Source organism: Triticum aestivum, chromosome 5A (assembly GCF_018294505.1).
Source record: "Triticum aestivum cultivar Chinese Spring chromosome 5A, IWGSC CS RefSeq v2.1, whole genome shotgun sequence".
In the NCBI taxonomy this organism is placed as follows: Eukaryota; Viridiplantae; Streptophyta; class Magnoliopsida; order Poales; family Poaceae; genus Triticum; species Triticum aestivum.
The window spans coordinates 704,946,065-704,961,743 of NC_057806.1; positions in this window are offsets into that span (position 1 = coordinate 704,946,065).

The following is a 15,679-nucleotide window of genomic DNA, read 5'->3' on the forward strand; positions in this document are numbered from 1 at the left end:
GAAAGATTCGAGAAGCTCAGAAGGATGACAAAGAGATTGCCAAAATAAAAGAGAGAATGAGCAAAGGAAAGGCCAAAGGTTTTCGTGAGGATGAGCATGACACCTTATGGTTTGAAGACCGAGTTTATGTGCCCAATAACATAGAGATTAGGAAATTAATACTACAGGAGGCTCATGACTCACCATCCTCGATACACCCCGGAAACACCAAGATGTATTTGGATTTGAAGGAATGTTTTTGGTGGACAGGGATGAAGAAGGATATCGCCGAGTATGTAGCCGTATGTGATGTATGCCAGAGAGTGAAGGCAGAGCATCAAAAGTCAGCAGGATTGTTACAGCCTATGCCGATACCCGAATGGAAGTGGGATAAACTTGGCATGGACTTTATCACCGGATTACCCAGGACCAAATCAGGATATGATTCTATATAGGTAGTAGTTGACCGCTTGACCAAAGTGGCACACTTTATCCCAGTGAAAACAACTTATACCAGTGCCAAGTTGGCCAAGATATATATGACCAGGATCGTATGTCTGCATGGAGTTCGGAGGACCATCGTATCAGATAGAGGGACACGGTTTCCTCAAAGTTTTAGCATCAGCCACACCAGACTTTGGGAACAAGGTTGGAGTTTAGTACAGCATTTCACCAGCAGACCGATGGACAGACCGAGAGAGTCAACCAGATTCTGGAGGATATGTTGAGAGCCTGTGCGCTAGATTATGGATCTAGTTGGGATGACAATCTGCCTTACGCAGAGTTCTCATACAACAATAGCTACCAAGCCAGTTTGAAGATGGTACCGTTCGAAGCCCTATATGGACGAAGGTGCAGAACACCGTTGATGTGGGATGAAGTTGGAGACCGACAGTTGTTTGGACCAGACTTGATCAAAGAGTCTGAGGAGAAAGTTAAACTGATTCAAGATAGACAGAAGATAGCTCAGTCCAGACAGAAGAGTTATGCAGATTCGAAGCGCAAGGAGGTAACCTATGAAATTGGAGATAGAGCATATCTACGAGTATCACCTTTGCGAGGAGTGAAACGTTTTGGAGTTAAGGGATAGTTAACCCCAAGATTTGTAGGACTGTATCATGTTTTGGAACAGATGGGGGAAGTTGCCTACAAGTTGGAGTTACCTGAAGGACTATCAGGAGTTCACGATGTGCTTCACGTTTCCCAGTTGAAGAAGTGCCATGCTGAGATGGCCGATATACCTCTAAGAGATACCGTACCCTTGGAGGCAATTCAGTTGGACAATGATTTGACTTATGAGGCGAAGCCAGTCAAGATTTTGGAGTTTGCCAGTCCAGTCACCCGCAGCAAGGTTATCAAGTTTTGCAAAGTTCAGTGGAGCCACCATACCAAGGACGAAGCCACCTGGGAACGAGATGATGATCTTCACAAAGACCACCCACACCTATCTTCTAGCCAACCCGAATCACGAGGGCAAGATTCATCTTACGGGGGGTAGGTTTGTAACATCCCAAATTTTCAATTTGGAATGTTATACCTAGATCATTCTTGCGGATCATATTTTATTGCATTTCGTCCCGCGATCCTCGAAATCCTAAGCAACTCAAGGACCCTCGGAGAGAGTTGAGGATTTCCCCGGTTTTCAAATTTGATTTCTATCAAATTTTGGAACGAGGATTTTTGGTTTTAATTATTTTTCTCTCCGAAAATATTCCATATTAAAATATATGAGAGGAGATAATATGACTTCTCAAAAATAAATGAAATATGGGAGGAAAATATTAAAATCAAATATTTGTTTTTATTTGGATTTTATTGCAATTTTGTTTGCATTAGAAAAATTGCATGTTTTCAAAATTACATTTTAGGGCCAAAAATATGTTCATATCGTTCTAAATATTTTACTTGGACGGTGAAAATTTGTTTTGGCATTTATAGATTTTTATTTTATTTTCTAGGATTATTTTTCTGTTCGGCGGAATTGTTTTTCTAAAGGTTGCGCAGTGGCTAACTGGGCCGAAGCCCAGCCGCCGGCCCGCCTCCCCCGCGACGCCATCTCCCTCCAGGAGACCGACGCCGCCACGCCGCCTCGGACCGGGAGTCTGGCCAGGACTCCGCCTCCCCCGCCCTTGCCCCCTCCCCAAGCCACCCTCCCCCTTCTTAAATACCCAGCCCCCCCCCACTGCCACCACCACCGCCACCGCCGCCCACAGCCCCGCCGCAGCCGTGCCCCGCCTCGTCTCGCCGGACCGACGAGGTAGCTGTTGCCACCGATTTTTTTAAGAAAAACCGATCCGGTTTTTTAAAGAAAACCCTAGTTCATTTTTTTCCGGTTCTTCTCTTTAACGGACGTTCGTCCGTACGTTCGTTTTCATGAACGGTTTTCACCCGTTAGTTATAGACAACGAATGCTCGTCCGTTAGCCTGTTCATCAGTTTTCTTTTATCGGATTTTTCCGCGATTATTTCTGATTGCGATTTCTGATTCGATTTTCGTATTAGTTTTTCTTTTCGCTCGTTTGTCGGTATCAGGCGATTCAAGCACCTAGATCTTCGTTTCGAGACCATCTTTCTGTTTAACCAACTTGAACAAGGTTTTGCTATTGTAATATTTGACATAGGTCCAGATTAGTAAACGGATCTTGTTTTTTTCGCCGTTTGAGTTTATTTGCTCCGTTTGATTTGATTCTTTTTGCTAACCGGAGTTCTTAAGTTGAACTTTCTGGTAGATCTTCTTATTCGAGAATTACCCGTGTTTCTTTTCTTGATTGCTTATGTATGCTATTGTTTGTTTGTGATAGAATTCTCGGAATGCGAAGTGTATTATTTGGAGTCCCTAGGTTACGCGGATCATCAGCAAGGCCAGTAACACTTTGATCATATCCCTTTATCACCCAGTTTTTATGCATTAGTTCCAATCCTAAAACATTGCATGGTTAGGATGTCATTAACTTGTGGGTTGGGAAGTAGTTGATGAGGTAGGACCTATTGCCCTGTTATATTCAAACGTTGGGAGTTACTTATACGAATTGCTTATATTGCTATGCTATGCTCGTAGACGTGGTTTGGGTGAGTGAAATCCATGACAGATGTGAGATTGTTAAATAATGGTTTAACTTAAGGTGGCAACTTGAATACACATCTGGGCGGAGTGAGGCACCTGGAGTACCCAGTGTTGCCTGTATTTTTGGAAATCCTAGGGTTCCGTGTGATTTTCCTATGGACCACCACCCAGGCTCAAAGGAAACTGAGATGATTCATGCTAGAAACTTCCGTGTGCAGCCACAAGCTATTATGGGCTCTAGAATAGTTGAGTAAGTTACGTGAAGCTCTCGACGAGGTGGATCAGCGGGTAGTGGGTTGTAGGTTTGGTATGGTTTGCCCGGAGTAGAGAGTTCATGTTCCTGAAAGACTATGTCTCGGTCATCCGTTTCTCAAACATCATGTAGTGCAAGAAATTCAACGGAGGCAACCGAGTCTTGTGGGGAAAAGTGCGCAAACCTCTGCAGAGTGTACAAACTAATCATGGTTAGACGTGCCCCCGGTTATGGACAATCTTGAGTATCTAGTACTTGGAGTATCTTAAGTATCTCATCACTTTAACTTAATATTGTTGGGTTGATAATTACTTTAATTTGGGATTGAGTTGGAGAAACCCACTCAATGATGTTTCAACTACCATGCTAGTTAAATTAAAATCCATTCCTTTGTTGTAGGGAAAATTTGGCTTTTCAAAAAAACTGTAACCATAGAGCTTTCCACCAGCCAAATATGCATGTAGTGATAGCATTATTCTTTCTTGCTCTGCTGTGTTACTTTGCCAGCATATTCCATGTGCGGACCAGTTTTTGGGCTGCAACGTATTATGTTGCAAACTTTTCAGACAAGGAGTAAGGTTCATTAGGTCGTTGTCGTGCAGCTCAGCTATGCTGTTGGAGTTGATGGACTCACTTTTTCTTCCAAGCCTTTCGCTGTTATCGTATTAGATGGCCTTAAGCCATATTTATTGTAATAAGTTCTCTTTGGAGACATTCAATGTAATAATTGTGGGATTGCTACTTTGTTATAAATCCTCGAGTACTGTGTGTGTCAGCATTACCGATCCAGGGATGACACTGAAGCATAGAGACTTGACCGTTTGAGGTCGGCTCGCTACAGATACTAGAGAGGCTAGCAATGGTGGGAGGATGAGAGTGCGTATAATCCATGGACTCAACATTAGTCATAAAGAACTCATATACTTGTTGCAAAAATCTACAAGTTATCAAAGCAAAGTATAATCCATGCTCCTAGGGGGATAGATTGGCAGGAAAAGACCATCGCTCGTCCCTGACCGCCACTCATATGGAAGACAATCAATAAATAAATCATGCTTCGTCTTCATCACATAACGGTTCACCATACGTGCATGCTACAGGAATCACATACTTTAACATAAGTATTTCTCAAATTCATAACCACTCAACTAGCATGACTATAATATCACCATCTTCATATCTCAAAACAATTATCAAGCATCAAACTTCTCATAGTATTCAACACACTCATAAGAAAAAAATACTAATCTTGGATGCCTATCACTTTAGGACTAATTTTTATGATTAAAGCAAATTACCATGCTATTTTGTAGGACTCTCAAAATAATATAAGTGAAGCATGAGAGACCAATAGTTTCTATAAAACAAATCCACCACCGTGCTCTAAAAGATACAAGTGAAGCACTAGAGCAAAACTATATAGCTCAAAAGATGTAAGTGAAGCACATATAGTATTCTAATAAATTCCGAATCATGTGTGTCTCTCTCAAAAGGTGTGAAAATCAAGGATGATTGTGGTAAACTAAAAAGCAAAGACTCAAATCATACAAGACGCTCCAAGCAAAACACATATCACATGGTGAATAAAAATATAGCTCCAACTAAAGTTACCGATGGACGAAGACGAAAGAGGGGATGCCTTCCGGGGATCCCCAAGCTTTGGCGTTTTCGTGTCCTTAGATTAACTAGGTATTCCATGGGCATCCCCAAGCTTAGGGTCTTGCCAATCCTTGTTCCATAATCCATCAAATCTTTACCCAAAACTTGAAAACTTCACAACACAAAACTTCAACAGAAAATCTCATGAGCTCTGTTAGCGAAAGAAAACAAAACACCACTTCAAGGTACTGTATTGAACTCATTATTTATTTATATTGGTGTTAAACCTACTGTATTACAACTTCTATATGGTTTATAAACTCTTTTACTAGCCATAGATTCATCAAAATAAGCAAACAACACATGAAAAACAGAATCTGTCAAAAACAGAACAGTCTGTAGTAATCTGTAACTAACGCAAACTTATGGAAACCCAAAAATTATAAAATAAATTGCTGGACGTGAGTAATTTATCTATTAATCATCTTCAAAAATAATTAACTAAATATTTCTCTCCAAATAAAAATGGCAGCAATTCTCGTGAGCGCTAAAGTTTCTGTTTTTTACAGCAAGATCAAAAAGACTTTCCCCAAGTCTTCCCAACGGTTCTACTTGGCACAAACACTAATTAAACACAAAAAACACAACCAAACAGAGGCTAGATAAATTATTTATTACTAAAAAGGAGCAAAATCAAGGAATAAAAATAAAATTGGGTTGCCTCCCAACAAGCGCTATCATATAACACCCTAGCTAGGCATAAATGCAAGGATAGATCTAGGTATTGCCATCTTTGGTTTTAGGGAAGAAAAGAGAAAACTTATTATCTATGGCATTACTATTTCTTTAAAGCACATGGTTGTTAATGGTAGAAGAAATATTAATCAATTTACAAAAATTTGCATCTAAGCTAGCTTTCATCTCTTTGATAGATTCGTTTTGGTAGGAGAGCAAAAGAGATGTGGATTCAACCTTATCATTCATGGGGTGCCAAAATATGGTTTTCATCTTTTCATAAGTATCTAAGGCATCCCGGAGGGAGTCCTGGATTAGGGGGTGTCCGGATGGCCGGACTATACCTTCAGCCGGACTCCTGGACTATGAAGATACAAGATTGAAGACTCCGTCCCGTGTCCGGAAGGGATTTTCCTTGGCGTAGAAGGCAAGCTTGGCGATACGGACGTTCAGATCTCTACCATTGTAACTGACTCTATGTAACCCTAACCCTATCTAGGGTCTATATAAACCGGGGGGGTTTAGTCCGTAGGACAACATACACATCAACAATCACACCATAGGCTAGCTTCTAGGGTTTAGACTCTCTGATCTCGTGGTAGATCAACTCTTGTATTACCCATATCATCAATATTAATCAAGCAGGACGTAGGGTTTTACCTCCATCAAGAGGGCCCGAACCTGGGTAAAACTTCGTGTCCCCTGGCTCCTATTACCATCCGGCCTAGACGCATAGTTCGGGACCCCCTACCCGAGATCCACCGGTTTTGACACCGACATAGGTGCTTTCATTGAGAGTTCCTCTGTGTCGTCGCCGTCGGGCCCGATGGCTCCTACGATCATCAATGGCGATGCAGTCCAGGGTGAGACCTTCCTCCCCGGATAGATCTTCGTCTTTGGCGGCTTCCCACTACGGGCCGATTCACTTGGCCATGTAGAGCAGATCGAAAGCTACGCCCCTGGCCATCAGGTCAGATTCGGAAGTTTAAACTATACAGCCGATATCCGCGGGGACTTGATCTTCGACGGATTCAAAACCACTGCCGAGCGCGCTGCTCTGTCACGAAGAGCATGATCTAGCTCTGCCGCCGAACAGTGCCCTGGAGGCCACACCCGCATTGGCTCCTGGCCTATGAAGATACAAGATTGAAGACTCCATCCCGTGTCCGGAAGGGACTTTCCTTGGCGTGGAAGGCAAGCTTGGCGATACGGACGTTCAGATCTCTACCATTGTAACTGACTCTATGTAACCCTAACCCTCTCTAGTGCCTATATAAACCGGAGGGTTTTAGTCCGTAGGACAACATACACATCAACAATCACACCATACGCTAGCTTCTAGGGTTTAGACTCTCTGATCTCGTGCTAGATCAACTCTTGTATTACCCATATCATCAATATTAATCAAGCAGGACGTAGGGTTTTACCTCCATCAAGAGGGCCCGAACCTGGGTAAAACTTCGTGTCCCCTGGCTCCTGTTACCATCAGGCCTAGACGCACAGTTCGGGACCCCCTACCCGAGATCCGCCGGTTTTGACACCGACATTGGTGCTTTCATTGAGAGTTCCTCTGTGTCATCGCCGTCAGGCTCGATGGCTCCTACGATCATCAATAGCGATGCAGTCCAGGGTGAGACCTTCCTCCCCGGACAGATCTTCGTCTTCGGCGGCTTCGCACTGCGAACCAATTCACTTGGCCGTCTGGAGCGGATCGAAAGCTACGCCCCTAGCCGTCAGGTCAGATTTGGAAGTTTAAACTACACGGCTGACATCCGCGGGGACTTGATATTCGATGGATTCGAGCCACTGCCGAGCGTGCCGCACTGTCCTGACGAGCATGATCTAGCTCTGCCACCGAACAGTTCCTTGGAGGCCGCACCCACATCAGCTTTGACCCTTAATTTGGAGCCAACCGCACCGATCGAGGACGGATGGTTGGACGCCGCCTCGGGGGCTGTGATCTTAATGGCGATTGAGCCGAACACCAGCCCCGCACTCCGCGAAACTCATGATTCCAAGGAGCCGGACTCCTCTCCGGACTCCGAACCATTCGCGCCTCTGCCGATCGAATCCGATTGGGCGCCGATCATGGAGTTTACTGCCGCGGACATCTTTCAGCACTCGCCCTTCGGTGATATTATGAAATCACTAAAGTCTCTCTCTTTATCAGGAGAGCCCTGGCCGGACTACGGTCTGCGAGATTGGGATACGGACGATGAAGAAATTCAAAGCCCACCCACCACCCACTTTCTAGCCACCATCGACGATTTAACCGACATGCTCGACCTCGACTCCGAAGACATCGACGGTATGCACGCCGATGAAGGAGACGATGAAGAACCAGCGCCTATTGGGCCCTGGAACGCCACCTCGTCATATGACATATACATGGTGGATGCACCAAAAGATGACGACGAGGAGCTGAAGGACGCACCGAAGGCTTGTTCCCTCGAAAAGCAGTCAAAGCGGCGATGCAAGCGCCGCCCCAAATCCCGCCTCAACAGAAATAGCGATCACATAGACCCAGCGCTAGAGCAGGGCGAACCGCTGCCGAACAACGGCAATCTGGATAATCAAACCGAACAAACAAATCCTATCAAGGATAATGGTCCGGACGACATAACGCCGGACAGGCACCCGGAGCAGCAGACTGCCCGTAAAAGGCTTGTTGCCACCGCGAGGAGTCTAAAAAAGCAGAAGCAAAGGCTCAAGGCCGCGCAAGACACACTCCAAATCAGATGGAGTAAAATACTCAACACAGCAGCAAGGTACGGCGACAATCGCCCCTACAAAAGCTACCCAAAGCGGAAGCTGCTACCCGAATTCAATGAGGAGGCCACAGACCCCCCACAACCAAATACCAAAGCAGCCACCTGGTCGGATAGACGACCCCTCTACCAACACAGAGCGGCATACAACGCCGCTCACCATACAACACGCAACCAATGCGAGGGCTCGCACCCAAAGGACGGTGCAACAAGATCCATCTATGGACCACGCAAGTGCGCCCCAGCATACAATGCAACACAACAAACATCCGAACAACACGGTACACCCAGCTACAGGGGTGCTGCACACCCCCTATGTTTCACCCATGAGGTGCTGGACCACGAATTTCCAGAGGGATTCATGCCCGTAAACATAGAGGCATACGACGGAACAACAGGCCCTGGGGTCTGGATTGAGGACTACATCCTTCATATCCATATGGCTCGAAGAGATGATCTCCATGCCATCAAGTACCTACCCCTCAAGCTCAAAGGGCCAGCTTGTCACTGGCTCAAAGGCCTCCCCGAAAGCTCCATTGGAAGTTGGGAAAATCTCGAAGATGCCTTTCGGGCAAATTTTCAAGGGACTTATGTCCGACCTCCGGATGCGGACGATTTGAGTCATATATCTCAACAGCCCGGAGAGTCATCCCAAAAGCTTTGGAACAGGTTTCTTACTAAAAAGAACCAGATTGTCGATTGTCCAGACGCCGAAGCCTTAGCAGCTTTCAAGCATAGCGTCCGTGACGAATGGCTCGCCAGACACCTCGGCCAAAATAAGCTGAGAATGATGGCCGCATTAACAAACCTCATGACCCGCTTTTGCGCGGGAGAGGACAGCTGGATAGCCAGATGCAGCACCAGCGACCCCAGTACATCTGAAGTTAGAGATGGAAACGGGAAATCACGACGCAACAGCAATAACAAACACCGGAATAAAGAAGACAGCACGAAGGGCACGACAGTAAATGCCGGATTCAAAAGCCCTCGGCCAGGTCAAAAGCCACCCCCTAAAGGCACCAGGGATGAATTGTCCAGCCTCAACAAAATTTTGGACCAAGTATGTCAGATTCATAGTACCCCTGGTAAACCTACTAATCATACCCACAGAGAATGTTGGGTCTTCAAGCAGTCCGGCAAGCTCAACGCCGTACACAAGGGGGAGGATACACCAAGTGAAGACGAGGACGAGCCCCCCAAGCAAGACACGGGGGAACAAAAGCAATTTCCACCATAAGTCAAAACAGTAAACGTGTTACACGTAATCAAGGGAAAAAACAATGCGGCACTCCCAGGAAAGTATACCCAAGTGCCTGTCACCACGAAGTCCTGCCACTGGTCATCTCAACCGATCACTTTCGACCATCACAATTACTCAGCAAGTATCCGACACGCAGGATGGGCTGCCCTGGTATTAGACCCAGTAATTGGCGGATATCACTTCACAAGGGTCTTGATGGACGGTGGCAGTAGCCTAAACCTAATATATCAGGATACAATCCGCGGGATGGGGTTAGACCCAACACAAATTCGCTATAGCAATACTACCTTTAAAGGAGTAGCGCCAAGCCCAGGGGCTCGTTGTACGGGCTCCCTCCTACTACAACTTACATTCGGCTCCCCCGATAACTTCCGTCGCGAGCATTTAACTTTACACATTGCTCCGTTTGAAAGTGGCTATCAAGCACTGCTCGGACGCGAAGCTTTCGCTCGCTTTAATGCAATACCACACTACGCCTCCCTCACACTCAAGATGCCCGGTCCATGTGGCATCATTACAGTGCACGGAAATATAAAGTGATCTCTGCGCGCCGAAGAGAGTGAGGCTGCCTTGGCCGCCGCACACTAAAGGCGCCCGGACAAGCGAAAGCATCCAATAGGTGGTCAAGACCTCAGATACAACTAATCAAGTCCGGCGCCGCTATTTATACGGAACTAAGTGGTCCAACCCTATTTGTCAATACAAGGGGCTCAACGCGCGCAGACAAGTGGCAATTTCTTATCATCTTGAATTATACATGGTTTCTTTAAAAACTATCCTTTTGCACGACAACTTTTTCACTTAACTTCCTCTCTTTTACAGACGATCATCGTGCTACACCCGCCTAGGATACGGCACAACGGAGACACAGGCGCATACGTGCAGCAGGGACCCGCTCCAAGGATTCTTTTTAGATTAAGACCCTGTGTAAACCTTTTTTACTGTCTCTTGTTGATACATATCCACCGTTGAGAAGGATGCTGACGTCTTGGCATGTGGCCATGCCAGAACAATGCACGTACCTGGACACATGGGGCTTCTTACAAAGGCCACTATTTAGGCCCGGTTTATACCACAAAGACCGAATACCTTAGGGACTGTTCGGCGTCGCGAGTTTGGCCCTATATGCATCAGCTCCGAATCATTGTCTCTGGTCAAATGTTGGGTTTGCCCGGCTCCTGTGTTTTGGTGCCTTACATTCCGCCTTGCCGGCTAAGGTAGCACCAGGAGAATTACTGCGATTGTGCCCTGGTTTATCCGGACGAGCACCTCAGTTGAGAAAGCCAAAAACTGACTGTCATGATATAGCGTGAGACTGGTCAACCACTCGATGACCTGTGGGAATGTTAGAATTCCTCCGCCTTAACGAAGGGCCATTTCCTGGCCAGGCATGTACGCACCCCGAGATCGGGAGAGTGCGGAGCCACCAGGGGCTATCTAGTAGCCCCACTGTCAAACTCCTATGGCTAAGTTAAAGTGCTAAAGAATTATAGTCCGGTTGCCTCGCTCGCTCCGCTATCACCTCCTTAATAGGACCAAGACATTGGGTTAAGTGTGAATGCATGTTTTTGCGAGCACCTCCGCATTATATGCGTGAGGGTTGAAGCTGACGGCTGCAATCTTTCAGGTTATACACATGTATACATAAACGGCCGCCCAGGAGGCATCATATTACTTTCAGGCAAAAGTATAAAAATAGCCTTATAAAAATTTATAAAAGCATTTCGCTTACAATGAGATTACATATCACTGAAACATAATATTTTTTGAGCACTGGGTCTCTATCAAACGGGCACCCTCAAGAACTTCTTCAAAGTAGTTCTCGGTAGCCTTTCGACCTATAGCCGAATCCCGCGCTGCAACATTGGTAGCATCCATCTCCGCCCAATATGCCTTAACACGGGCAAAGGCCATCCATGCGCCCTCTATGCACGCCGACCTCCTCATCGCATTAATCTGCGGCACCACGTCAAGGACCTGCTGCACCAAGCTGAAATAGTTGTTCAGTTTTGACCTTCCCGGCCATAGCTGATCCACAACAGACCTCATAGAGAGTGTGGACAACCTATTTAGTTCGGCCCATTCGGCTAATTGGTCAGTCAATGAAAGTGGATGCTCGGGAGAATGGAATTGTCTCCAAAACAGCTGGTCTACTCCACGGTCCGTCTGACCCTGGAAGTACTTGGCCGCATCGGCAGCGCTCACCGCCAAATCCATATACACATCCTCCGAACTCCACAGCCGATCCAGAGGGGCATACCGTGGATCTCCGAATTTCCTCCGCAACATAAAGGATTTCCCAGCTACAATATCCCCGGCTTCCCGCAGCTCCTCCTTCTTTGCCATGATAAACAGGATGGTGGAAAGTTGCATGGCAATATATCTCGTAATGGCTATGGAAATGCCATAATAGGTAGGTATGGTGGCTGTTTTGAGGAAGATATAAGGAGGTTTATGTGTGAAAGAGCGTATCATATCACGGGGTTTGGATGCACCGGCGAAGTTTGCACCAACTCTCAATGTGAGAAAGGGAAATGCACGGTACCGAAGAGGCTAGCAATGATGGAAGGGTGAGAGTGCGTATAATACATGGACTCAACATTAGTCATAAAGAACTCACATACTTATTGCAAAAATCTACAAGTCATCAAAAACCAAGCACTACGCGCATGCTCCTAGGGGGATAGATTGGTAGGAAAAGACCATCACTCGTCCCCGACCGCCACTCATAAGGAAGACAATCAAAGAACACCTCATGTTTCAAATTTGTTACATAACGTTTACCATACGTGCATGCTACGGGACTTGCAAACTTCAACACAAGTATTTCTCAATTTCACAACTACTCAACTAGCACAAATTTAATATCACTACCTCCATATCTCAAAACAATCATCAACCATCAAACTTCTCTTGGTATTCAAAACACTCATAAGAAAGTTTTTACTAATCTTGAATACCTAGCATATTAGAATTATTTAAGCAAATTACCATGCTATTTAAGACTATCAAAATAATCTAAGTGAAGCATGAGAGATCAATAGTTTTTATAAAACAAATCCACCATCGTGCCCTAAAAGATATAAGTGAAGTACTAGAGCAAAACTATATAACTCAAAAGATATAAGTGAAGCACATAGAGTATTCTAAAAATTCCTGAATCATGTGTGTCTCTCTCAAAAGGTGTGTACAGAAAAGATGATTGTGGTAAACTAAAAAGCAAAGACTCAAATCATACAAGACGCTCCAAGCAAAACACATATCATGTGGTGAATAAAAATATAGCTCCAAGTAAAGTTACCGATGGAAGTAGACGAAAGAGGGGATGCCTTCCGGGCCATCCGCAAGCTTTGGCTTTTTGGTGTCCTTACTTTATCTTAGGGGTGCCATGGGCATCCCCAAGCTTAGGCTCTTGCCACTCCTTGTTCCATAATCCATCAAATCTTTACCCAAAACTTGAAAACTTCACAACAAAAAACTTAAAGTAGAAAATCTCGTGAGCTCCGTTAGCGAAACAAAATCATCGTAACTATTCTACATTGTTTCAAATGAATACCAAACTCGTAACTGAAATATTCTCCTCCATGATCAGATCGTAGAAACTTTATTTTCTTGTTACGATGATTTTCAACTTCACTTTGAAATTCGTTGAACTTTTCAAATGTTTCAGACTTATGTTTCAGTAAGAAGATATACCCATATCTGCTTAAATCATCTGTGAAGGTGAGAAAATAACGATACCCGCCGCGAGCCTCAATATTCATCGGACCACACACAACTGTATGTATGATTTCCAACAAATCTGTGGCTCGCTCCATAGTTCCGGAGAACGGCGTTTTAGTCGTCTTGCCCATGAGGCACGGTTCGCAAGTACCAAGTGATTCATAATCAAGTGGTTCCAAAAGTCCATCAGTATGGAGTTTCTTCATGCGCTTTACACCGATATGACCTAAACGGCAGTGCCACAAATAAGTTGCACTATCATTATCAACTCTGCATCTTTTGGCTTCAATATTATGAATATGTGTATCACTACTATTGAGATTTAACAAAAATAGACCACTCTTCAAGGGTGCATGACCATAAAATATATTACTCATATAAATAGAACCACCATTATTCTCTGATTTAAATGAATAACCGTCTCGCATCAAACAACATCCATATATAATGTTCATGCTCAACGCTGGCACCAAATAACAATTATTCAGGTCTAAAACTAATCCCAAAGGTAGATGTAGAGGTAGTGTGCCGCCGCGACCACATCGACTTTGGAACCATTTCCCACGCGCATCGTCACCTCGTCCTTAGCCAATCTTCGCTTAATCTGTAGCCCCTGTTTCGAGTAGCAAATGTTAGCAACAGAACCAATATCAAATACCCAGGTGCTACTTCGAGCATTAGTAAGGTACACATCAATAACATGTATATCACATATACCTTTGTTCACCTTGCCATCCTTATTATCCGCCAAATACTTGGGGCAGTTCCGCTTCCAGTGACCAGTCTGCTTGCAGTAGAAGCACGTCCAGACTTGGGTTTCTTCTCCTGAGCACCAACTTGCTTGTTGTTCTTCTTGAAGTTCCCCTTCTTCTTCCCTTTGCCCTTTTTCTTGAAACTGGTGGTATTATTGACCATCAACACTTGATGCTCCTTCTTGATTTCTACCTCCGCAACCTTTAGCATGCGAAGAGCTCGGGAATTGTCTTATTCATCCCTTGCATATTATAGTTCATCACGAAGCTTTTGTAGCTTAGTGGCGGTGATTGGAGAACTCTGTCAATGACACTATCAACAGGAAGATTAACTACCAGTTGAGTCAAGTGATTATAATACCCAGACATTTTGAGTATATGGTTCACTGACATAACTATTCTCCTCCATCTTGCAGCTATAGAACTTATTGGAGACATCATATCTCTCAGTCCGGGCATTTGCTTGAAATATTAACTTCAATTCATGGAACATCTCATATGCTCCATGACGTTCAAAACGTCATTCAAGTTCCGGTTCTAAGCCGTAAAGCATGGCACACTGAACTATCGAGTAGTCATCAGCTTTACTCTGCAAACGTTCTTAACATTGTCAGGAGCATCTACAGCAGGCCTGGCACCCAGCGGTGCTTCCAGGACGTAATTCTTCTGCGTGACAATGAGGATAATCCTCAAGTTACGGACCCAGTCTGTGTAATTGCTACCATCATCTTTCAACTTTGCTTTCTCAAGAGACGCATTAAAATTCAACAGAACAACAACACGATCCATCTATCTACAATCAACATAGACAAGCAAGAAACTATCAGGTACTATGTTCATGATAAATTTAAGTTCAATTAATCATATTACTTAAGAACTCCCACTTAGATAGACATCCCTCTAATCCTCTAAGTGATCATGTGATCCAAATCAACTAAACCATGTCCGATCAACACGTGAGATGGAGTAGTTTCAATGGTGAACATCACTATGTTGATCATATCTACTATATGATTCACGCTCGACCTTTCGGTCTCAGTGTTCCGAGGCCATATCTGTTATATGATAGGCTCGTCAAGTTTAACCTGAGTATTCCGTGTGTGCAACTGCTTTGCACCCGTTGTATTTGAATGTAGAGCTTATCACACCCGATCATCACGTGGTGTCTCAGCACGAAGAACTTTCGTAACGGTGCATACTCAGGGAGAACACTTATATCTTGATAATTTAGTGAGAGGTCATCTTATAATGCTACCGTCAATCAAAGCAAGATAAGATGAATAAAAGATAAACATCACATGAAATCAATATAAGTGATATGATATGGCCATCATCATCTTGTGCTTGTGATCTTCATCTCCGAAGCACCGTCATGATCACCATCATCACCGACGCGACACCTTGATCTCCATCATAGCATCGTTGTCGTCTCGCCAACTTATGCTTCTACGACTATCGCTGCCGCTTAGTGATAAAGTAAAGCATTACAAGGCGATTGCATTGCATACAATAAAGCGACAACCATATGGCTCCTGCCAGTTGCCGA